Source organism: Diospyros lotus, chromosome 9 (assembly GCF_014633365.1).
Source record: "Diospyros lotus cultivar Yz01 chromosome 9, ASM1463336v1, whole genome shotgun sequence".
Lineage (NCBI taxonomy): Eukaryota > Viridiplantae > Streptophyta > Magnoliopsida > Ericales > Ebenaceae > Diospyros > Diospyros lotus.
This window is the reverse complement of record NC_068346.1, coordinates 22069861-22094377: the sequence shown is the minus strand read 5'-3', so window position 1 is coordinate 22094377 and position 24517 is coordinate 22069861. Positions and strand designations below refer to the sequence as shown.

At 30.4% G+C, this 24517-nt stretch overlaps 1 non-coding gene across 1 annotated transcript; it reads right to left on the bottom strand.

Annotated features, from left to right (window-relative positions):
* Positions 1 to 24000: 24000 nt before the first annotated feature.
* LOC127810746 (small nucleolar RNA R71) lies at positions 24001 to 24105 on the bottom strand. The gene has a single exon (XR_008025555.1). It is a non-coding gene; the product is annotated as a small nucleolar RNA R71 (small nucleolar RNA).
* Positions 24106 to 24517: the final 412 nt, after the last annotated feature.

The window sequence follows — 24517 nt, the reverse complement described above, 5'->3', positions numbered from 1 at the left end:
AATCAGAATTTCGATACGATTATTATGACGTTGAAAAAAATCTGATCAGAAAGAGTTTTTTATGCAGCTAAAATTCTTGCCGACAAGTCGAATCGTCGTCATTCGTTTACAAAAAGTCAATTGTACTCAAAATAAATTTTAATTTAGTTATTAGAACAACCTTCTGGTTGTTTAATGTTGAAACAAAAGTATTAGCGATCAAATCGAACAATAGGGCGTAAGCGTAATCTCTTCATTTTTCCCGATATCGGTCGAAGAGAAAATATTTATTTTTTTATCTAAATTTTCAATGGTGGAATGAAGATAATTTCATATGGATTTAAGTGTAGTTTTATTTGGAAGTGTAATTGAAATATTCACAATATTAGGGGTTTAACGTGATTTTCGGTACAATTATGAGTCACCGAATCGATTACAGGGAGTACTCTGAAACCAAAAATATCTAAAAAAAATTAGATAAACTGAACCAGAATTATGATACGATTATTATGACATCGAAAAAAATCTGATCGAAAACAGTTTTTTGTGCAGCTAAAATTCCGGCTGAAAAGTCAAATCGTCGTAATTCATTTACTAAAAGTCAATTGAACTCAAAATACACTTTAATTTAGTTATTAGAATAACCTTTTGGTTCTTTAATGTTGAAACAAAAGTATTAGCGATCAAATCGAACAATAGGGCGTAAGCGTAATCTCTTCATTTTTCCCGATATCGGTCGAAGAGAAAATATTTATTTTTTTATCTAAATTTTCAATGGTGGAATGAAGATAATTTCATATGGAATTAAGTGTAGTTTTATTTGGAAGTGTAATTGAAATATTTACAATATTAGGGGTTTAACGTGATTTTCGGTACAATTATGAGTCACCGAATCGATTGCAGGGAGTACTCTGAAACCAATAATATCTAAAAAAAATTAGATGAACTGAACCAGAATTTCGATACGATTATTATGACATCGAAAAAAATCTGATCGAAAATAGTTTTTTGTGCAGCTTAAATTCTGGCCGAAAAGTCGAATCGTCGTAATTCGTTTATAAAAAGTCAATTGAACTCAAAATACACTTTAATTTAGTTATTAGAACAACCTTCTGGTTGTTTAATGTTGAAACAAAAGTATTAGCCATCAAATCGAACAATAGGGCGTAAGCGTAATTTCTTCATTTTTCCCGAGATCGGTCGAAGAAAAAAAAATTTTTTTTTTCTTAATTTTCAATGGTGGAATAAAGATAATCTCATGAGGTTTTAAGTGTAGTTTTATTTGGAAGTGTAATTGAAATATTCACCACATTAGGGGTTTAACGTAATTTTCAGTACAATTATGAGTTACCGAATGGATTGCAGGGAGTGCTCTAAAACCAACATATCTAAAAAAAATTATATGAAATGAACCAGAATTTCGATACGATTATTATGACATCGAAAAAAATCTGATCGAAAACAGTTTTTTGTGCAGCTAAAATTCCGGCTGAAAAGTCAAATCGTCGTAATTCATTTACTAAAAGCCAATTGAACTCAAAATACACTTTAATTTAGTTATTAGAACAACCTTTTGGTTGTTTAATGTTGAAACAAAAGTATTAGCGATCAAATCGAACAATAGGGCGTAAGCGTAATTTCTTCATTTTTCCCGAGATCGGTCGAAGAAAAAAAATTTCTTTTTTTTCTTAATTTTCAATGGTGGAATAAAGATAATCTCATAAGGTTTTAAGTGTAGTTTTATTTGGAAGTGTAATTGAAATATTCACCACATTAGGGGTTTAACGTGATTTTCGGTACAATTATGAGTCACCGAATCGATTGCAGGGAGTACTCTGAAACCAAAAATATCTAAAAAAAATTAGATGAACTGAACCAGAATTTCGATACGATTATTATGACATCGAAAAAAATTTGATCGAAAATAGTTTTTTGTGCAGCTTAAATTCTGGCCGAAAAGTCGAATCGTCGTAATTCGTTTATAAAAAGTCAATTGAACTCAAAATACACTTTAATTTAGTTATTAGAACAACCTTCTGGTTCTTTAATGTTGAAAAAAAAGTATTAGCGATCAAATCGAACAATAGGGCGTAAGCGTAATCTCTTCATTTTTCCCGATATCGGTCGAAGAGAATATTTATTTTTTTATCTAAATTTTCAATGGTGGAATGAAGATAATTTCATATGGTTTTAAGTGTAGTTTTATTTGGAAGTGTAATTGAAATATTCACAATATTAGGGGTTTAACGTGATTTTCGGTACAATTATGAGTCACCGAATCGATTGCAGGGAGTACTCTGAAACCAAAAATATCTAAAAAAAATTAGATGAAATGAACCAGAATTTTGATACGATTATTATGACATCGAAAAAAATCTGATCGAAAACAGTTTTTTGTGCAGCTAAAATTCCGGCTGAAAAGTCAAATCGTCGTAATTCATTTACTAAAAGCCAATTGAACTCAAAATACACTTTAATTTAGTTATTAGAACAACCTTTTGGTTCTTTAATGTTGAAACAAAAGTATTAGCAATCAAATCGAACAATAGGGCGTAAGCGTAATTTCTTCATTTTTCTCGAGATCGGTCGAAGAAAAAAAATTTCTTTTTTTTTCTCTAAATTTTCAATGGTGGAATGAAGATAATTTCATATGGTTTTAAGTGTAGTTTTATTTGGAAATGTAATTGAAATATTCACAATGTTAGGGGTTTAACGTGATTTTCGGTACAATTATGAGTAACCGAATCGATTGCAGGGAGTGCTCTGAAACCCAAAATATCTAAAAAAAATTAGATGAAATGAACCAAAATTTCGATACGATTATTATGACATCGAAAAAAATCTAATCATAAACAGTTTTTTTTGTAGCTTAAATTCTTGCCGAAAAGTCGAATCGTCGTAATTCGTTTATAAAAAGTCAATTGAACTCAAAATACACTTTAATTTAGTTATTAGAAGAACCTTTTGGTTGTTTATTGTTGAAATAAAAGTATTAGCGATCAAATCGAACAGTAGGGCGTAAGCATAATTTCTTCATTTTTTCGGTGATCGGTCGAAGAAAAAAATTTCTTTTTTTTTCTTAATTTTCAATGGAGGAATGAAGATAATTTCATATGGTTTTAAGTGTAGTTTATTTGGAAATGTAATAGAAATATTCACAATATTAGGGATTTAACGTGATTTTCGGTACAATTATGAGTCACCGAATCGATTGTAGGGAGTGCTCTGAAACCAAAAATATCTAAAAATAATTAGATGAAGTGAACCAGAATTTCGATATGATTATTTTGAGATCGAAAAAAATCTGATCGAAAACAGTTTTTTGTGCAGCTAAAATTTCAGCTAAAAAGTCAAATCGTCGTAATTCATTTGCTAAAAGTCAATTGAACTCAAAATACTCTTTAATTTAGTTATTAGAACAACCTTTTGGTTCTTTAATGTTGAAACAAAAGTATTAGAAATCAAATCGAGCAATAGGGCGTAAGCGTAATTTCTTCATTTTTCCCCATATCGGTGGAAGAAAAAAAATTTCTTTTTTTTTCTCTAAATTTTCAATGGCGGAATGAGGATAATTTCATATGGTTTTAAGTGTAGTTTTATTTGGAAGTGTAATTGAAATATTCACAATATTAGAGTTTTAGCGTGATTTTCGGTATAATTATGAGTAATCGAATGAATTGCAGGGGGTGCTCTGAAACCAAATTATCTAAAAATAATTATATGAAATGAATCAGAATTTCGATACGATTATTTTGACGTCGAAAAAATTTGATCAGAGAGAGTTTTTTGTGTAACTAAAATTCTGGCCGACAAGTCGAATCGCCGTCATTCGTTTACAAAAAGTCAATTGAACTCAAAATACACTTTAATTTAGTTATTAGAACAGCCTTTTGGTTGTTTAATGTTGAAACAAAAGTATTAGCGATCAAATCAAACAACAGGGCGTAAGCGTAATTTCTTCATTTTTCCCGATATCGGTCGAAGAGAAAATATTTGTTTTTTTATCTATATTTTCAATGGTGGAATGAAGATAATTTCATATGGTTTTTAAGTGTAGTTTTATTTGGAAGTGTAATTGAAATATTCACAATATTAGGGGTTTAACGTGATTTTTGGTACAATTATGAGTATCCGAATCAATTACAGGGAGTGCTCTAAAACCAAAATTTCTAAAAAAAATTATATGAAATGAACCAAAATTTCGATACGATTATAATGACATAAAAAAAAATCTAATCGAAAACAATTTTTTGTGTAGCTTAAATTCTGGCCAAAAAGTCGAATCGTCGTAATTCGTTTATAAAAAGTGAATTGAACTCAAAATACACTTTAATTTAGTTGTTAGAGCAACCTTTTGGTTGTTTATTGTTGAAATAAAAGTATTAGCAATCAAATCGAACAATAGGGCGTAAGCGTAATTTCTTCATTTTTCCCGACATCGGTCGATGAAAAAAAAAATTTCTTTTTTTTTTTTCCAAATATTCAATGGTGGAATAAAGATAATTTCATATGATTTTAAGTTTAGTTTTATTTGCAAGTTTTATTGAATTATTCACAATATTAGGGGTTCAACGTGATTTTCGGTACAATTATGAGTAACCAAATGGATTGCAGGGAGTGCTCTAAAACCAACATATCTAAAAAAAATTATATGAAATGAACCAGAATGTCGAAACGATTATTATGACATCGAAAAAAATTTGATCAGAAGTAGTTTTTTGTGCAGCTAAAATTTCGGCCGACAAGTCGAATCATCGTAATTCGTTTTCAAAAAGTCAGTTGAACTCAAAATACACTTTAATTTAGTTATTAGAAGAATATTTTGGTTGTTTAATGTTGAAACAAAAGTATTAACGATCAAATCGAACAATTGGGCGTAAGCGTAATTTCTTCATTTTTCCCGAGATCGGTCCAAACAAAAATTTTGTTTTTTTTTTTCTAAATTTTCAATGGTGGAATAAAGATAATTTCCTATCATTTTAAGTGTAGTTTTATTTGCAAGTGTTACTGAAATGTTCACAATATTAGGGGTTTAACGTAATTTTCGATACAATTATGAGTAACGGAATCGATTACAGGGAGTGTTCCGAAACCCAAATATCTAAAAAAAATTATATGAAATGAAACAGAATTTCGATACGATTATTATGACATCGAAAAAAATCTAATCGGAAACAGTTTTTTGTGCATCTAAAATTATGGCCTAAAAGTCGAATCGTCGTAATTCGTTTACAAAAAGTCAATTGAACTCAAAATACACTTTAATTTTATTATTAGAACAACCTTTTTGTTGTTTAATGTTGAAACAAAAGTATTAGCGATCAAATCGAACAATAGGGCGTAAGCTTAATTTCTTCATTTTTCCAGAGATCGTCGAAGAAAAAAAATTTCTTTTTTTTCTCTAAATTTTCTATGGTGGAATGAAGATAATTTCATATGGTTTTAAGTGTAGTTTTATTTGGAAATGTAATTGAAATATTCACAATATTAGGTGTAAGACCCGCTTCCGAATACTCGAAAGAAGATCATTACAGAGATGATATAGAACAAAACTGAACTCAACTCATTTCATTTCTAACAACGAAAATTTAAATAAGATTTAATTACATTCCCAACATCTCATAACTCTAGGCTCAACGCCATACAAAATAATAAGAGGCTCATATGCCCACAACATAACAAATTCTCATTGTTACAAACCTCACCAAATCACTAACTAGGATCTTTAAAGTTAGGATGTGTCTCTGTACACCACTATCCCTTGGCTACAGTCCTATTGGACTCGCCCCCAATAACCGTCTTTCCTTTACCTGGAATGGCAAAGAAGATCAAGTGAGCCACAAGGCTCAGCAAGTTCGAGGAACAAGGAACAATATATAGGATCCAATAACACGATGACACCAAAAAGAGTAATCAAGAACTCCACAATTATATACAAGATTCATAATTCGTGAGTTTATCAATTCAACTTAATATATCATGTCATCATGTATCACTATGCAATTGTGTATAAAATTCCAATATCGTTATCAATTCTGACAAGCTCGCAAGCCATCATTCAATACATGCAAGAATGCATCATTTCATTACTAATATCAATTTTCCTGGCTCTCAAGCCATAAATCAATGCATGCGAAAATGCATAAGTTTCATAAAATCTCACAAATAAATATGGAGCCAACCTGCCGGGCTATGGCCACCTCGTCCCGTGCCAGGTGCTCTAGGGTACCCTTCCCTCCGCGCAAAATAATAGGTGCGCAAAATTTAATAACAATAGTATATATATCATATTTTGACATGCCATTTATGAAATCACGCAAGGTTACCAACTTGAATGCTATGCTCTCGAATGCATAATTAAGTATCCCCATGGTTTAATACCACGTATTGATGACAAATATATCTCCACAAAAAGTCTCAAATTTATGATTAGAGTTCCCATGAAACTAAAAGAACCACATCATGTACATTGGCTCTATTAATCTTTACAAACCGTGGCATTTAATTTATTGGCCATATTCCAATGACTACTAAAAATGCAAGCAAAATTTTGATATAAATTCTCATAAATTTAGGCATATTCAAAATTCATTTAATAGATAATTAAATAATGTTCATGGCAATATACAGTAGGTACGTGGGTGTTAACCATGTGAATACATATATATATATATATTATTTGAGTGCTCTTAAACTTACAAAGATTACTAAACATATGTTACATATATCTTTATATATATATATATTTTAAGTGTCTCACCTTAAACTTACAGAATATCAAACATACATATACATATATATATATTATTTAAGTGCTTTACGTTTGTTTTAAACTTACAAAGAGTAGTAACCATACATATATATATATTTATATTATTTAAGTGTCTTATGCCTTCAGTGAGTGTTGAACATGGTATTAAACATATACATATATAATACATATATATATTATTTGGGTGCTTATGTCCCCAGTGGGTGTGTATACGTTTATATATATTATTGATTTGGGTGCTTAATATGTGTATATATATATATAAATAAATATTATTTATACTATTTGGGTGCCTTAGGCTTTCAGTGGGTCTACATTCTTGGTTAGCATATAAGATTGTTAAAACAAAACAGAGGCTTAAGAGAGAGAGAGAATTCCCAAGTGAGTAGTTGCACTGCCACACATATAAATCTATATATGTATGAGTATATAACTGGGTGGGTCGGTTGGGACAGGGGCATTAGGACGGTTATATTATATATATATATATTTGTATATATAAGTGGGTTGCTCAAATAGGTAGAGGGATGCTTCAATGGGGCAGGGATATATATATATATATTAAGCGAGTGATATGAATATGGCAAGAGAGAGATGAAGTCGAGTTTATATATATATTCAAGTGGGTCACTCAACTGGTACAACAATGGAGGCTGTTATATATATATATATATATGTGTGTGTGTGTGTGTGTGTGTGTGTGTTTTGTTCGAAACAGGAGAAGAGCGCCCAGACTTGCTACGTATGTATATATACATATTATATATATATAACCTTTACTTACCTTAGGCCATTCCAGAAGTAAATCAGACCCCATTTGGATACATCAAAGGGACTCATAGAGAATAAAGAAATAGGACAATGGTTGAAATATAGAGAAACAGAACAATGATTGATTATATTTCACGTAATATATAAGGAGTGTATGGATAAAACTTGGGCTTGAGAATAAAATAGAGATATAGGAGGAACTTGCCTGATGAAAAGTGCAACCCTCAACCAGCAACAGAAACACGAACCAGCAAATGAAGAAGAAGAAGTAATGCAACAGTAGGCAGCAACATTGGTATATTATATGCACTGAAAAGTGGAGATACAATCTGTGCATAAAGTAAAAGACAAGCAGAAAAGGCTGGACTGCACTGTTTCCCTCAAAAGACTGATTTGCCCCTTTTTTTTGGTAGCAGACAAGCTTTTTGGGGGCGTTTTTGACATTTGGTGACTATTTTTATTTTAATTTATTTTTCTTCTTTTCTGTTTTTTTTTTTTTTTCACATTATAAAATTTAAATCTCTTTTACTATTGGGCCCAAGCCCAACTCAACAATTTATTTAACCCATCTAATAAACCCATGAACTCTCATTTAACTAATTAAATGGAGTCTAAAATATTAATTTATCAAATTCTTAAAAATTAGACTCATACACTTAAATTCATGATCACATGCATCAAGAAAATTTCATATTAATCCAAAATCATGTTATGCCATCAAAACAATATATCATAAATTGTTAAAATACTTCGATCCACATTTAGAATGCCTTTGAGCTAAAATTAAATATTAGAGGAAAAAAAAAACACCTAGACCCAATTTAGGGTCAATACATTTTTATTTCGACTCATCTCGGGAAAAATGAAGAAATTACGCTTAAGCCCTATTGTTCGATTTGATCGCTAATACTTTGTTTACAACATTAAAGAACCAAAAGGTTGTTCTAATAACTAAATTAAAGTGTATTTTGAGTTCAATTGACTTTTTTTGAACAAATTACAACGATTCGACTTTTCGGTCAGAATTTTTGCCGCACAAAAAACTGTTTCCGATCAGATTTTTTTCGATGTCATAATAATCGTATTGAAATTCTGGCTCATTTCATATAATTTTTTTTTAGATATTTTGGTTTCGGAGCACTCCCTGTAATTTATTCGGTTACTCATAATTATACGGAAAATTACGTTAAACTACTAATCTTGTGAATATTTAAATTACAATTCCAAATAAAACTACACTTAAAACCATATGAAATTATCATCGTTCCACCATTGAAAATTTAGAAAAAAAAAAAAAAGAAGTTTTTTTTTTCGACTGATCTCGGTAAAAATGAAGAAATTACGCTTACGCCCTATTGTTTGATTTGATCGCCAATACTTTAGTTTCAACATTAAACAACCAAAAGGTTGTTCTATTAACTAAATTAAAGTATATTTTGAGTTCAATTAACGTTTTGTAAACAAATTACGACTATTTGACTTTTCAGCCAGAATTTTAGCTGCACAAAATACTATTTTCGATCAGATTTCTTTTGATGTTATAATAATCGTAACGAGATTCTATTTCGTTTCATATAATTTTTTTTAGATATTTTTGTTTCAGAGCACTCACTGCAATCGATTCGGTTACTCATTATTGTACCGAAAATCACGTTAAACCCTTAATATTGTGAATATTTCAATTACACATCCAAACAAAATTAAACTTAAAACAATATTAAATTATTTTTATTCCACCACTAAAAATTTAGAAAAAAAAAAGAAATTTTTTTTTTCGACCAATCTCGGGAAAAATAAAGAAATTACGCTTATGCCCTATTGTTCGATTTGATCACTTATACTCTATTTTCAACATTAAACAATCAAAAGATTGTTCTAATAACAAAATTAAACTGTATTTTGAGTTCAATTGACTTTTTGTAAACGAATTACGACGATTCGATATTTCGGCTTTAATTTTAGCTACAAAAAAAACTGTTTCCGATCAGATTTTTTTCGATATCATAATAATCTTATTGAAATTCTGGTTTATTACATATAATTTTTTTTAAATATTTCTGTTTCAGAGCACTCCCTGCAACCGATTCGGTTACTCATAATTGTATCGAAAATGAAGTTCAACCCCTAATGTTGTGAATATTTCAATTACACTTCCAAATAAAATTACACTTAAAAGCATATGAAATTATCTTCATTCCATAATTAAAAATTTAGAAAAAAAAAAGAAATTTTTTTTTTCGACCAATCAGGGGAAGGATGAAGAAATTAAGCTTACGCCCTATTGTTCGCTTTGATCGTTAATACTTTTGTTTCAACATTAAACAATCAAAAGTTTGTTCTAATAACTAAACTAAAGTGTATTTTAAGTTCAATTGACTTTTTTTGAACAAATTACAACGATTCGACTTTTCGATCAGAATTTTTGCCGCACAAAAAACTGTTTCCGATCAGATTTTTTTCGATGGCATAATAATCGTATTGAAATTCGGGCTCATTTCATATAATTTTTTTTTAGATATTTTGGTTTCGGAGCACTCCCTGTAATTTATTCGGTTATTCATAATTGTACGGAAAATTACGTTAAACTACTAATCTTGTGAATATTTCAAATACAATTCCAAATAAAACTACACTTAAAACCATATGAAATTATCTTCCTTCCACCATTGAAAATTTAGAAAAAAAAAAAAAAAGAAGTTTTTTTTTTCTACTGATCTCGGTAAAAATGAAGAAATTACGCATACGCCCTATTGTTTGATTTGATCGCCAATACTTTAGTTTCAACATTAAACAACCAAAAGGTTGATCTATTAACTAAATTAAAGTGTATTTTGAGTTCAATTGACTTTTTGTAAACGAATTACGACTATTTGACTTTTCGGCCAGAATTTTAGCTGCACAAAATACTATTTTCGATCAGATTTTTTTCGATGTTATAATAATCGTAACAAGATTCTATTTCATTTCATATAATTTTTTTTAGATATTTTTGTTTCAGAGCACTCCCTTTAATCGATTCGATCAATCATAATTGTACCGAAAATCACGTTAAACCCCTAATATTGTGAATATTTCAATTACACAACCAAACAAAATTAAACTTAAACCACATGAAATTATTTTCATTCCACCACTGAAATTTTAGAAAAAAAAAAAAAAATTTCGACCAATCTCGGAAAAAATGAAGAAATTACGCTTACGCCCTATTGTTCGATTTGATCGCTTATACTTTATTTTCAACATTAAACAATCAAAAGGTTGTTCTAATAACAAAATTAAAGTGTATTTTGAGTTCAATTGACTTTTTGTAAACGAATTACGACGATTCGATATTTCGGCTTTAATTTTAGCTGCAAAAAAAACTGTTTCCGATCAGATTTTTTTCGATATCATAATAATCTTATTGAAATTCTGGTTCATTTCATATAATTTTTTTTAAATATTTCTGTTTCAGAGCACTCCCTGCAATCGATTCGGTTACTCATAATTGTATCGAAAATGAAGTTCAACCCCTAATCTTGTGAATATTTCAAATACACTTCCAAATAAAATTACACTTAAAAGCATATGAAATTATCTTCATTCCACAATTAAAAATTTAGAAAAAAAAACGAAATTTTTTTTTTCGTCCAATCATGGGAAAGATGTAGAAATTAAGTTTACGCCCTATTGTTCGCTTTGATCGTTAATACTTTTGTTTCAACATTAAACAATCAAAAGTTTGTTCTAATAAGTAAATTAAAGTGTATTTTAAGTTCAATTGACTTTTTTTAAACAAATTACAACAATTCGACTTTTCGGTCGGAATTTTAGCCGCACAAAAAACTGTTTCCGATCAGATTTTTTTCGATATCATAATAATCGTATTGAAATTCTGGCTCATTTCATATAATTTTTTTTAGATATTTTGGTTTCGTAGCACTCCCTATAATTTATTCGATTACTCATAATTGTACGGAAAATTACGTTAAACTACTAATCTTGTGAATATTTCAATTACAATTCCAAATAAAACTACACTTAAAATCATATGACATTATCTTCGTTCCACAATTGAAAATTTAGAAAAAAAAAAAAAAAGAAGTTTTTTTTTCCGACCGATCTCGGTAAAAATGAAAAAATTACACTTACGCCCTATTGTTTGATTTGATCGCCAATACTATAGTTTCAACTTTAAACAACCAAAATGTTGTTCTATTAACTAAATTAAAGTGTATTTTGAGTTCAATTGACTTTTTGTAAACGAATTACGACTATTCGACTTTTCAGCCAGAATTTTAGCTGCACAAAATACTATTTTCGATCAGATTTTTTTCAATGTTATAATAATCGTAACGAGATTCTATTTCGTTTCATATAATTTTTTTTAGATATTTTTGTTTCAGAGCACTCCCTGCAATCGATTCGGTTACTCATAATTGTACCGAAAATCACGTTAAACCCCTAATATTGTGAATATTTCAATGACTCAACCAAACAAAATTAAACCTAAAACCATATGAAATTATTTTCATTCCACCATTGAAAATTTAGAAAAAAAAAAAAAAATTCGACCAATCTCGGGAAAAATGAAGAAATTACGCTTACGCCCTATTGTTCGATTTGATCGCTTATACTTTATTTTCAACATTAAACAATCAAAATGTTGTTCTAATAACAAAATTAAAGTGTATTTTGAATTCAATTAACTTTTTGTAAACGAATTACGACGATTCGATATTTCGGCTTTAATTTTAGCTGCAAAAAAAAACTGTTTCCGATCAGATTTTTTTCGATATCATAATAATCTTATTGAAATTCTGGTTCATTTCGTATAATTTTTTTTAAACATTTCTGTTTCAGAGCACTCCCTGCAATCGATTCGGTTACTCATAATTGTATCGAAAATGAAGTTCAACCCCTAATCTTGTGAATATTTCAATTACACTTCCAAATAAAATTACACTTAAAAGCATATGAAATTATCTTCATTCCGCAATTAAAAATTTAGAAGAAAAAACAAATTTTTTTTTTTCGACCAATCAGGGGAAAGATGAAGAAATTAAGCTTACGCCCTATTGTTGGCTTTAATCGTTAATACTTTTGTTTCAACATTAAACAATCAAAAGTTTGTTCTAATAACTAAATTAAAGTGTATTTTAAGTTCAATTGACTTTTTTTAAACAAATTACAACGATTCGACTTTTCGGTTGGAATTTTAGCTGCACAAAAAATTGTTTCCGATCAGATTTTTTTCGATGTCATAATAATCGTATTGAAATTCTGGCTCATTTCATATAATTTTTTTTAGATATTTTGGTTTCGGAGCACTCCCTGTAATTTATTCGGTTACTCATAATTGTACGGAAAATTACGTTAAACTACTAATCTTGTGAATATTTCAATTACAATTCCAAATAAAACTACACTTAAAACCATATGAAATTATATTCGTTCCACCATTGAAAATTTGGAAAAAAAAAAAAGAAGTTTTTTTTTTCGACTGATCTCGGTAAAAATGAAGAAATTACGCTTAATCCCTATTGTTCGATTTCATCGCCAATACTTTAGTTTCAACATTAAACAGCCAAAAGGTTGTTCTATTAACTAAATTAAAGTGTATTTTGAGTTCAATTGACTTTTTGTAAACGAATTACGACTATTTGACTTTTCGGCCAGAATTTTAGCTGCACAAAATACTATTTTCGATCAGATTTTTTTCGATGTTATAATAATCGTAACGAGATTCTATTTCATTCCATATAATTTTTTTTAGATATTTTTGTTTCAGAGCACTCCCTGCAATCGATTCGGTTAATCATAATTGTACCGAAAATCACGTTAAACCCCTAATATTGTGAATATTTCAATTACACATCCAAACAAAATTAAACTTAAAACCATTTGAAATTATTTTCATTCCACCACTGAAAATTTAGAAAAAAAAAAGAAATTTTTTTTTTCCACCAGTCTCGGGAAAAATGAAGAAATTACACTTACGCCCTATTGTTTGATTTGATCGCCAATACTTTAGTTTCAACATTAAACAACCAAAAGGTTGTTCTATTAACTAAATTAAAGTGTATTTTGAGTTCAATTGACTTTTTGTAAACGAAGTACGACTATTTGACTTTTCGGCCAGAATTTTAGCTGCACAAAATACTATTTTCGATCAGATTTTTTTCGATGTTATAATAATCGTAACGAGATTCTATTTCATTTCATATAATTTTTTTTAGATATTTTTGTTTCAGAGCACTCCCTGCAATCGATTCGATTAATCATAATTGTACCGAAAATCACGTTAAACCCCTAATATTGTGAATATTTCAATTACACAACCAAACAAAATTAAAGTTAAACCATATGAAATTATTTTCATTCCACCACTGAAAATTTAGAAAAAAAAAAAAAAATTTCGACCAATCTCGGGAAAAATGAAGAAATTACGCTTACGCCCTATTGTTCGATTTGATCGCTTATACTTTATTTTCAACATTAAACAATCAAAATGTTGTTCTAATAACAAAATTAAAGTGTATTTTGAGTTTAATTGACTTTTTGTAAACGAATTACGACGATTCGATATTTCGGCTTTAATTTTAGCTGCAAAAAAAAACTGTTTCCGATCAGATTTTTTTCGATATCATAATAATCTTATTGAAATTCTGGTTTATTTCGTATAATTTTTTTTAAATATTTTTGTTTCAGAGCACTCCCTGCAATCGATTCGGTTACTCATAATTGTATCGAAAATGAAGTTCAACCCCTAATCTTGTGAATATTTCAATTACACTTCCAGATAAAATTACGCTTAAAAGCATATGAAATTATCTTCATTCCACAATTAAAAATTTAGAAAAAAAAACAAATTTTTTTTTTTCGACCAATCAGGGGAAAGATGAAGAAATTAAGCTTACGCCCTATTGTTCGCTTTAATCGTTAATACTTTTGTTTCAACATTAAACAATCAAAAGTTTGTTCTAATAACTAAATTAAAGTGTATTTTAAGTTCAATTCACTTTTTTTAAACAAATTACAACGATTCGACCTTTCGGTTGGAATTTTAGCGGCACAAAAAATTGTTTCCGATCAGATTTTTTTCGATGTCATAATAATCGTATTGAAATTCTGGCTCATTTCATATAATTTTTTTTAGATATTTTGGTTTCGGAGCACTCCCTGTAATTTATTCGGTTACTCATAATTGTACGGAAAATTACGTTAAACTACTAATCTTGTGAATATTTCAATTACAATTCCAAATAAAACTACACTTAAAACCATATGAAATTATCTTCGTTCCACCATTGAAAATTTAGAAAAAAAAAAAGAAGTTTTTTTTTTCGACTGATCGCGGTAAAAATGAAGAAATTACGCTTACTCCCTATTGTTCGATTTCATCGCCAATACTTTAGTTTCAACATTAAACAGCCAAAAGGTTGTTCTATTAACTAAATTAAAGTGTATTTTGAGTTCAATTGACTTTTTGTAAACGAATTACGACTATTTGACTTTTCGGCCAGAATTTTAGCTGCACAAAATACTATTTTCGATCAGATTTTTCTCGATGTTATAATAATCGTAACGAGATTCCATTTCATTCCATATAATTTTTTTTAGATATTTTTGTTTCAGAGCACTCCCTGCAATCGATTTGGTTAATCATAATTGTACCGAAAATCACGTTAAACCCCTAATATTGTGAATATTTCGATTACACATCCAAACAAAATTAAACTTAAAACCATTTGAAATTATTTTCATTCCACCACTGAAAATTTAGAAAAAAAAAAAGAAATTTTTTTTTTCGACCAGTCTCGGGAAAAATGAAGAAATTACCCTTACGCCCTATTGTTTGATTTGATCGCCAATACTTTAGTTTCAACATTAAACAACCAAAAGGTTGTTCTATTAACTAAATTAAAGTGTATTTTGAGTTCAATTGACTTTTTGTAAACGAAGTACGACTATTTGACTTTTCGGCCAGAATTTTAGCTGCACAAAATACTATTTTCGATCGGATTTTTTTCGATGTTATAATAATCGTAACGAGATTCTATTTCATTTCATATAATTTTTTTTAGATATTTTTGTTTCAGAGCACTCCCTGCAATCGATTCGATTAATCATAATTGTACCGAAAATCACGTTAAACCCCTAATATTGTGAATATTTCAATTACACATCCAAACAAAATTAAACTTAAAACCATTTGAAATTATTTTCATTCCACCACTGAAAATTTAGAAAAAAAAAAAAGAAATTTTTTTTTTCGACCAGTCTCGGTAAAAATGAAGAAATCACGCTTACGCCCTATTGTTCGATTTGATCACTTATACTCTATTTTCAACATTAAACAATCAAAAGGTTGTTCCAATAACAAAATTAAAGTGTATTTTGAGTTCAATTGACTTTTTGTGAACAAATTACGATGATTCGATATTTCGGCTTTAATTTTAGCTGCAAAAAAAACTGTTTTCGATCAGATTTTTTTCGATATCATAATAATCTTATTGAAATTCTGGTTCATTTCATATAATTTGTTTTAAATATTTCTATTTCAGAGCACTCCCTGCAACCGATTCGGTTACTCATAATTGTATCGAAAATGAAGTTCAACCCCTAATCTTGTGAATATTTCAATTACACTTCCAAATAAAATTACACTTAAAAGCATATGAAATTATCTTCATTCGACAATTAAAAATTTAGAAAAAAAAACAAAATTTTTTTTTTCGACCAATCAGGAGAAAGATGAAGAAATTAAGCTTACGCCCTATTGTTCGCTTTGATCGTTAATACTTTTGTTTCAACATTAAACAATCAAAAGTTTGTTCTAATAACTAAATTAAAGTGTATTTTAAGTTCAATTAACTTTTTTTGAACAAATTACAACGATTCGACTTTTCGGTCAGAATTTTTGCCCCACAAAAAACTGTTTCCGATCAGATTTTTTTCGATGGCATAATAATCGTTTTGAAATTCTGGCTCATTTCATATAATTTTTTTTTAGATATTTTGGTTTCGGAGCACTCCTTGTAATTTATTCGGTTACTCATAATTGTACGGAAAATTACGTTAAACTACTAATCTTGTGAATATTTAAATTACAATTCCAAATAAAACTACACTTAAAACCATATGAAATTATCTTCGTTCCACCATTGAAAATTTAGAAAAAAAAAAAAAGAAGTTTTTTTTTTCGACTGATCTCGGTAAAAATGAAGAAATTACGCTTACGCCCTATTGTTTGATTTGATCGCCAATACTTTAGTTTCAACATTAAACAACCAAAAGGTTGTTCTATTAACTAAATTAAAGTATATTTTGAGTTCAATTAACGTTTTGTAAACGAATTACGACTATTTGACTTTTCAGCCAGAATTTTAGCTGCACAAAATACTATTTTCGATCAGATTTCTTTCGATGTTATAATAATCGTAACGAGATTCTATTTCGTTTCATATAATTTTTTTTTAGATATTTTTGTTTCAGAGCACTCACTGCAATCGATTCGGTTACTCATTATTGTACCGAAAATCACGTTAAACCCTTAATATTGTGAATATTTCAATTACACATCCAAACAAAATTAAACTTAAAACAATATTAAATTATTTTTATTCCACCACTGAAAATTTAGAAAAAAAAAAGAAATTTTTTTTTTCGACCAATCTCGGGAAAAATAAAGAAATTACGCTTATGCCCTATTGTTCGATTTGATCACTTATACTCTATTTTCAACATTAAACAATCAAAAGATTGTTCTAATAACAAAATTAAACTGTATTTTGAGTTCAATTGACTTTTTGTAAACGAATTACGACGATTCGATATTTCGGCTTTAATTTTAGCTATAAAAAAAACTGTTTCCGATCAGATTTTTTTCGATATCATAATAATCTTATTGAAATTCTGGTTTATTACATATAATTTTTTTTAAATATTTCTGTTTCAGAGCACTCCCTGCAACCGATTCGGTTACTCATAATTGTATCGAAAATGAAGTTCAACCCCTAATGTTGTGAATATTTCAATTACACTTCCAAATAAAATTACACTTAAAAGCATATGAAATTATCTTCATTCCATAATTAAAAATTTAGAAAAAAAAAAAAAGAAATTTTTTTTTTCGACCAATCAGGGGAAGGATGAAGAAATTAAGCTTACGCCCTATTGTTCGCTTTGATCGTTAATACTTTTGTTTCAACATTAAACAATCAAAAGTTTGTTCTAATAACTAAACTAAAGTGTATTTTAAGTTCAATTGACTTTTTTTGAACAAATTACAACGATTCGACTTTTCGATCAGAATTTTTGCCGCACAAAAAACTGTTTCCGATCAGATTTTTTTCGATGGCATAATAATCGTATTGAAATTCGGGCTCATTTCATATAATTTTTTTTTAGATATTTTGGTTTCGGAGCACTCCCTGTAATTTATTCGGTTATTCATAATTGTACGGAAAATTACGTTAAACTACTAATCTTGTGAATATTTCAAATACAATTCCAAATAAAACTACACTTAAAACCATATGAAATTATCTTCCTTCCACCATTGAAAATTTAGAAAAAAAAAAAAAGAAGTTTTTTTTTTCTACTAATCTCGGTAAAAATGAAGAAATTACGCATACGCCCTATTGTTTGATTTGATCGCCAATACTTTAGTTTCAACATTAAACAACCAAAAGGTTGATCTATTAACTAAATTAAAGTGTATTTTGAGTTCAATTGACTTTTTGTAAACGAATTACGACTATTTGACTTTTCGGCCAGAATTTTAGCTACACAAAATACTATTTTCGATCAGATTTTTTTCGATGTTATAATAATCGTAACAAGATTCTATTTCATTTCATATAATTTTTTTTAGATATTTTTGTTTCAGAGCACTCCCTTTAATCGATTCGATCAATCATAATTGTACCGAAAATCACGTTAAAGCCCTAATATTGTGAATATTTCAATTACACAACCAAACAAAATTAAACTTAAACCACATGAAATTATTTTCGTTCCACCACTGAAAATTTAGAAAAAAAAAAAAAAAAATTCGACCAATCTCGGAAAAAATGAAGAAATTACGCTTACGCCCTATTGTTCGATTTGATCGCTTATACTTTATTTTCAACATTAAACAATCAAAAGGTTGTTCTAATAACAAAATTAAAGTGTATTTTGAGTTCAATTGACTTTTTGTAAACGAATTACGACGATTCGATATTTCGGCTTTAATTTTAGCTGCAAAAAAAACTGTTTCCGATCAGATTTTTTTCGATATCATAATAATCTTATTGAAATTCTGGTTCATTTCATATAATTTTTTTTAAATATTTCTGTTTCAGAGCACTCTCTACAATCGATTCGGTTACTCATAATTGTATCGAAAATGAAGTTCAACCCCTAATCTTGTGAATATTTCAAATACACTTCCAAATAAAATTACACTTAAAAGCATATGAAATTATCTTCATTCCACAATTAAAAATTTAGAAAAAAAAACGAATTTTTTTTTTCGTCCAATCATGGGAAAGATGTAGAAATTAAGTTTACGCCCTATTGTTCGCTTTGATCGTTAATACTTTTGTTTCAACATTAAACAATCAAAAGTTTGTTCTAATAAGTAAATTAAAGTGTATTTTAAGTTCAATTGACTTTTTTTAAACAAATTACAACAATTCGACTTTTCGGTCGGAATTTTAGCCGCACAAAAAACTGTTTCCGATCAGATTTTTTTCGATATCATAATAATCGTATTGAAATTCTGGCTCATTTCATATAATTTTTTTTAGATATTTTGGTTTCGTAGCACTCCCTATAATTTATTCGATTACTCATAATTGTACGGAAAATTACGTTAAACTACTAATCTTGTGAATATTTCAATTACAATTCCAAATAAAACTACACTTAAAATCATATGAAATTATCTTCGTTCCACAATTGAAAATTTAGAAAAAAAAAAAAAAAGAAGTTTTTTTTTTCGACCGATCTCGGTAAAAATGAAAAAATTACACTTACGCCTTATTGTTTGATTTGATCGCCAATACTTTAGTTTCAACTTTAAACAACCAAAATGTTGTTCTATTAACTAAATTAAAGTGTATTTTGAGTTCAATTGACTTTTTGTAAACGAATTACGACTATTCGACTTTTCAGCCAGAATTTTAGCTGCACAAAATACTATTTTCGATCAAATTTTTTTCAATGTTATAATAATCGTAACGAGATTCTATTTCGTTTCATATAATTTTTTTTAGATATTTTTGTTTCAGAGCACTCCCTGCAATCGATTCGGTTACTCATAATTGTACCGAAAATCACGTTAAACCCCTAATATTGTGAATATTTCAATTACTCAACCAAACAAAATTAAACCTAAAACCATATGAAATTATTTTCATTCCACCACTGAAAATTTAGAAAAAAAAAAAAAAAATTTCGACCAATCTCGGGAAAAATGAAGAAATTACGCTTACGCCCTATTGTTCAATTTGATCGCTTATACTTTATTTTCAACATTAAACAATCAAAATGTTGTTCTAATAACAAAATTAAAGTGTATTTTGAGTTCAATTGACTTTTTGTAAACGAATTACGACGATTCGATATTTCGGCTTTAATTTTAGCTGCAAAAAAAACTGTTTCCGATCAGATTTTTTTCGATATCATAATAATCTTATTGAAATTCTGGTTCATTTCATATAATTTTTTTTAAATATTTCTGTTTCAGAGCACTCCCTGCAATCGATTCGGTTACTCATAATTGTATCGAAAATGAAGTTCAACCCCTAATCTTGTGAATATTTCAATTACACTTCCAAATAAAATTACACTTAAAAGTATATGAAATTATCTTCATTCCGCAATTAAAAATTTAGAAGAAAAAACAAATTTTTTTTTTTCGACCAATCAGGGGAAAGATGAAGAAATTAAGCTTACGCCCTATTGTTCGCTTTAATCGTTAATACTTTTGTTTCAACATTAAACAATCAAAAGTTTGTTCTAATAACTAAATTAAAGTGTATTTTAAGTTCAATTGACTTTTTTTAAACAAATTACAACGATTCGACTTTTCGGTTGGAATTTTAGCTGTACAAAAAATTGTTTCCGATCAGATTTTTTTCGATGTCATAATAATCGTATTGAAATTCTGGCTCATTTCATATAATTTTTTTTAGATATTTTGGTTTCGGAGCACTCCCTGTAATTTATTCGGTTACTCATAATTGTACGGAAAATTACGTTAAACTACTAATCTTGTGAATATTTCAATTACAATTCCAAATAAAACTACACTTAAAACCATATGAAATTATCTTCGTTCCACCATTGAAAATTTGGAAAAAAAAAAAAAGAAGTTTTTTTTTTCGACTGATCTCGGTAAAAATGAAGAAATTACGCTTAATCCCTATTGTTCGATTTCATCGCCAATTGATAGCATGCATATTTATACCATATTTTGGCATTTCACCTCATTCTTATTAGGCCATTTGAAGCAATTTTTGCTGATATTTCATTGTTTCTATTTTATTATGCTTCAAATTGTCCTTGCACTATTTTCTATCTTACCTCTACTCTATGGATCCAGGCTTTAGGGAATATTGGATGGGCTAGAGAAGTGGCTCAACTAAAGGAGCTTGGGCCTACTTTCAAGGAGCAGACTTGGGCTACTCATTGTGCTGTTTTGGGCTCACTTGTTTTCTGTTGGGCTAGGCCCAACCCTAGCCTCCCTAGCCTTTCCTTTCTTAGCCATGTATTTAAGGCCTCTTAGCATTAATTTCCAGAAGATCATGAGATAGAAAGGGAGGAGAAAATAGAGAGGATTCTGCCCGTTTTTGTTGTTGTAGCATTTTTCTGTTTTCTACATCTTTTGTTCCATTTTGTTTTCCTTGCTGTAATGATAGGCTAGAGCATTTGTAACCGGTTGTGTGTCTTGAATCCATGTGGAATTTGAGTCCCGGATGAGCTACAAGAATCTGGTTTGTTGTTTGTTTCTTATTCATTTCTATTTGGTTTAGTTTGGGCAGATTTGTGAATGCATGGAGTTCATGGCAGGTTTGTGTGAATTTGCATGGTTTCATTTTCTGTTAAATGCTTAAGAGAGCAGAATGTTATAGCCGGTTGGTATAACATCTAGGAAATGAATATTATGTGCTTGAACGGTTGTTCTTGCATAGGTCCGGATAGGTTGAATAGAGAGTGAATGGCTGCATTTTGTTTACAAGAGATTTCTGTATTCATTTTGTTGTTCCAATCATTCTAATCCTTGGACGGTTGTTGGGGATGCTTTGAGTTTGTTATCCGGATATCAAAACATCTAGCAAGCCAAGATATATAGGTAGGACGAGGAAGATTTCACATAGGAGACAAATACACAGCCGGTTGCATATCTTTTACTGATTTTTCATCCATCTTTATCTTTCTGTTTTTCCAATTAATTTTCTATCAAAACAACCCCCCCTAAACAAACTGTTATTTGTATTGGTTCTCCTTGTTGGTAGAAGAAAGTGAGGCTCCTTGTGAGAGATGACCTAGGGTGCACTTTGCTGCAAACTAGAGAAGAGATGCAAACATAGATCTCTAATTCTGGAGTGGTTCGATAGCCGGCCAGAATTTTGGCGCCGTTGCCGGGGAGCCAAGTTTTTCTTCTAAAAACATAGAGGACCGACCCTATTTTCTGTTTGTTTTGTTTTCTTGTTTGTGTGTTTTATCTGTTTTGTGTTCTTGGTGAAAAGGTTATCAGTTGTTTATGAGGTTATCAGTTTGGTGTTCTTGGTGAAAAGCTATTCTGTTCTTGAGATAAACTGATAGCAAGCAGCAACAGAGAAGCCTCATTTGCCTTTTCGATCTTCTTTTTGTTTGTGTGTATTTTCCTTTTATGTTTTCTCGTTTTTGGAATCATTTTTGAACCAAGAAGTGGCTGTTGGAGAGGGCTGCACGACCTGATCTTCTGGAAAAGCAACCCTGCAGCCCTGCAGCAACTGAAAAAGCAAAAAACACCTGCAGTCCTTCTCTGATCTTCAGTAGCACACCTTGTGTCCTTCTCTGGTCTTCATGAGCTCTGATAGGCGCTGAAAAGCAAGCTCACACAGCAAGTAGACAAGCCTGCAGCAGATCAGGAGAGCATAACTATTTTTAGAATGCTCTGAATCCCACTTTTCTGCCTCTGACAGCAGATCACCTGACCAAGAGGATATTCCTTTTAATTTTCCCTTTTAGCATTCCTCTTATTTTCTCTTCTAGCATTCCTTTTAACGTTCCCACTAACCTTCTTTTCGTTTGGCAGAAGACACCAGCAGCTGCAACCAAGAGGAGATCACCCACAGCAGCTTTCCCATTCAACAGCTGTTTTGACCATCCCCATAACAGATAGCATTATTTAAGGATTGAGCTCGAGATACCGGTGCTATCCTCTTCCTTACTCATCCTTACTTGATGTTCTTTCATGTCTTTATGCATTCCTTGATGTTTTCTTGCATATAGAGTGGTTTCTAAGGCAAAATAGGAGTAAGTTTTGAGGGAAAAAAATCAGTTTCCCGGTTACTGTTCATAGCTTTTCACTTGCTCCGATTGAGCTGATTTTTGGTGTCCAAAGAAATGGGGGTGTGGGGATCAATAGTCACTACTTTGCTGTGAAAAGAGCCTTTTTTGGCCAAATTCCAACGTTTAGACCACTTTTTGGGCCATTTTGTGTTTCTCAGTGGCTGATTTGGTGTGGTTTTTAGTGTTTTTAGGTCCCTCAGTGTTTTTGTGTTGGAATTTTGTGAAAAATTGCATAAAAAAATCATCTAAGGGCTTATTGTTTGACCTGTTTTTGTGTTTGTGTGTTTTTTGTTTTTGTTTGTGTGTTTTTTTTGTGTTTCTGTGTTCTTGGTATGCATAGGCCATTTTGTGTGCTGTTTTTGTGCTAATCTCTAGTGCATGACCAGGTCATCTAAGAAAACATTACTTGACTTGGATCTTGAACTAGAGAACACTCTTAGAAGGCAAGCTAGAGAGCTTAAGTCTCGGGATAGGATTGACCCTAATAGTGCTTCTAATACTTCATCCGAACCTATTCCAGAATTCATCAATATGGCAGATAATGGAAATAATGGTAATGGAAATAATGCAAATCATGGTCATTTGGATGGTAGAACCATTAGAGAGCTGGCTGCACCTGATGTGCATTACCAGCCCCTATGTATTCAATACCCACAGTTGGATGCTAACTTTGAACTAAAATCTGGACTAATCCACTTGTTGCCCAAGTTTCATGGTCTTGCAGGAGAGGATCCGCACAAGCATCTAAAAGAATTTCATGTTGTTTGCTCAACCATGCGGCCACAAGGAGTAGATGAAGAGCAGATCAAGCTAAGAGCCTTCCCATTCTCACTTGATGGATCAGCCAAAGATTGGCTCTACTACCTGCCACCAGCTGCCATTACCAGCTGGGATGGATTGAAAAGGATCTTCCTGGAAAAATTCTTTCCAGCCTCCAGAACAGCATCAATAAGGAAGGAAATTTGTGGTATAAGGCAGATGAGTGGTGAAACTCTACATGAGTATTGGGAGAGGTTCAAGAAGTTGTGTTCCAGCTGTCCTCACCATCAGATAAGTGACCAACTCCTAATTCAGTATCTCTATGAAGGTCTAATCCCCATGGACAGGTACTTGGTAGATGCTGCAAGTGGAGGAGCTTTGGCAGAGAAGACCCCAGCAGCTGCACAAGAGCTGATATCAAAGATGGCACAAAATGCCCAGCAATTTGGCACCAGAATTAACACTCCTACAAAAGCCATCAATGAAGTCAATGTGGCTGCCACTATGGACCAGCAAAGGATGGAAAACAAGCTTGAGGAATTGGCTTCCATGGTCAGGCAGTTGGCATTAGAGAGAAAGCAACCCCAGCAGTAGCTTTGTGGCATTTGCTCCTTGCCATCCCATACAACAGATCAATGCCCACAGTTGCAAGAAAATAATGAATCTGTTGCTGGCATCTTCCCTGGTAGACCTTTCCAGCAGCAG